We start from the raw sequence: 2,836 nt of genomic DNA, 5'->3' as shown, positions 1-2,836 counted from the left end.
TTAAATATAGGTGACAACAACAAAGCTTGTGGAACCCGCCACTTAAACCTCCACAAAGTTACAATGGACTGGTTTCCTGTTTTGGTTTCGATAAATAAAAAATAAAAAAAAATGTAAAAGAAAAGATAGCAGTAGGAGCGCTTTCAATAGGGTTTCGTGGCGGAGGGGCTGAAAGACAGAAACAAGCAGAAAATTGATAGTTTTGATGATATTGGTATTGTTGCTTGATTGGGAATAGAAACAGAAATATATCGAGCAGCAGTAACATAATCATCCTAAGTGGGTTTCGTGATTTTGAAAACAAAAGAAAAGAAAACAGAAGTTTAGCAGTAGTCTTGGTTTTGTGGTCTAAGGTGTTGGTTTAAATAGTTTGAAGTGGGTTTTGTTCGAGCTAGATTCACGAAGGTGATCGAGCAACAAGTATAGTAACAAGTATTGGTAGTTTCAACAAGGTTGGTGACTTGAGGATGGGGATTCACGAGGGAAAATAGCACATCAGCAACAATTTTTAATTCGTTCATTCGTGTTTTGGGGTTTGTAAGGTGAATGGTGTTTATGGTGATAGAGTGTTCAATGGGTTATAGAAATAGTAAACATAACAACAAGTATAGAATGGTGGTGGTTTGTTTCACGATCAAGTTAAAGAGAGAGAGGAGAGATAGAGAGATTCAAGGTGGTGGGAGTGGGTTGCAGAGGTGGTGGATGACGGCGGCTATGATGGGTTTTCAAACGGAACAAAGCAAAACAAGCAGGTTTTGAATAGAAGTGGTAAAACGAGTGGGTTCATGGTGGTTTGCGAGTCAATAGAAGTAGAAACGAGATTATAGCAGCTACCACAAGTTGCAGTAGCAAGATGATGGCGTGAGGGATGATGGTTTTTGAGATGATGATTGAATAGTAGTACTAGCAATACGAAGGTGGTTTGTTTCGGTAATACTCAAACAAGATGCAACAGTAGCTTCGATGGACGTTTGATGGTAATGGTTATGGCTCTTGTTCAAGCATAAAACAGCAACAAATTGCAGGTCTTGGGTTGATGGTTCGTGGCCAAAGTGAATCAAAGAGTGATCGATAGTGGTGGTTTTTGTGGTGCTTGTGTTGAACCGAGACAGTAAGCATGGTGAGGATGGTGTGGTGATCGGTCTATAGCAACAATAACAATAACAAAACGATGGTGTGGTGATGATAAAATGGTTGATGGCTTGAGTGGTGAATGTGATCGAAATAGATGCAGATGGAGTGATATATTTGATCCAATATGTAATGAATGTATCATATGCATATGTATTTATAATATAATATAGACAATGAAATGATAAAGAACACATACAGTGATCCTTTAAATGATAATCCTCATAATCAGGGGTTAAATTACTATTAGTCTGCCGACACCTTAACACGGGTATCAATATCGTGGTTCATTGCTAAACAGTTAATATCTAAAAGTCTTCCGAAAAATCCTCAATTTCTAAATTATATATATTTATTTATTTTGGTCATTATATGTTTGAAACCTGATCAAAAGGGTGAGTCTAATGTTTATTTTTAGTTCCAAATAATATGTACGGAGTATTATAATTTAAACTAAAAAGATAAAAATATTTCTATCAAACCTAAAATCTTCGTAATCAATTTACGATTCAACTTTTATTTTAAATCTTCATAATTTCGTATTAGATTTATATGAACACTAACGATACGTCAACCGAGTATCACAATCGATTAATAAATAGATTCAATAAACTTTTATATCTATATATAGATTCATTTTAATAATAAATTTTATTATATCTTATATTATTTTATTTTACAAAATTAATTCTAATAACTAAATAATATAATATTTCAATTTATGTTTCAAATTAATATATATTTATATTTTTAAATATATATGTATCTATTTACAAATAGTTGTTCGTGAATCGTCGAGAACAGTCGAAGGGTAATTGCAAAAATGAAAATAGTTCAAAATTTTTGAGACTTAACCTTACAGACTTTTCTCATCGTGTCAAAGATATTAAATCGTATCGAGAGTTTGGTTTAAAATTAGTCAAAATTTTTCGGGTCGTCACAGTACCTCCGTTAAAGAAATTTCGTCCCGAAATTTGATCGAGGTCGTCATGGCTAACAATAAAAAATGTTTTCATGACTAATATGAGTTGATAGATAGAGTTTTATCATTATTAACTAATATAGATAAAACGATTCGATTATGTGTAGCGTACGAGTGAAGATATCACAAAAGAGTGACTGAAGAAATAAAGTTTCGCCTTAACTTTTGACGTAGTCACAGTTGATTTCCGAAATTTAAGGGACTTAAGAGAATCTTCGTAATAAGATTTGATTCTTCGGTAATTAAGGAAATTAAGATCTCTTTAATTAAATGCAGTCATCTGCCTCGATTGCTCTGTCAGATACTTCCATTATAAATTTACCTCTACCGTTCCATTATCTTCATCACTTCAATACTTTTCTTTCCTTGATTTTAAGTACAGCATGTAATGGTCCAGAATTCGTAGGTATGGAGTTTCGAATGAACATGGCTAGTGTTCTAAGAGAAAAATTGTAATAGTACGATCTTGGTTGGTTAAATTACCAGAAATTACGGAAAAGATAGAACTATCAAGAAATATGTTCTTGATATGTTTAGAGCTTAGGTATAATGTAAGAGTCGTGTAACATGGCACATGATGACATTATAGTCTGTGAATCATCATGTTCCATTAGAAACTCAACATGACTTACTGTAATATAATCACGTTGATCAAGTGTCATTATATTATACTAACTCATGCTTCAATTCCCAACACTACTTCAAAAATATTCAAATATTAAA

Source organism: Rutidosis leptorrhynchoides, chromosome 11, assembly GCF_046630445.1.
Source record: "Rutidosis leptorrhynchoides isolate AG116_Rl617_1_P2 chromosome 11, CSIRO_AGI_Rlap_v1, whole genome shotgun sequence".
In the NCBI taxonomy this organism is placed as follows: domain Eukaryota; kingdom Viridiplantae; phylum Streptophyta; class Magnoliopsida; order Asterales; family Asteraceae; genus Rutidosis; species Rutidosis leptorrhynchoides.
The sequence above is the reverse complement of the archived record's forward strand: the minus strand, read 5'-3'. Positions refer to the sequence as shown.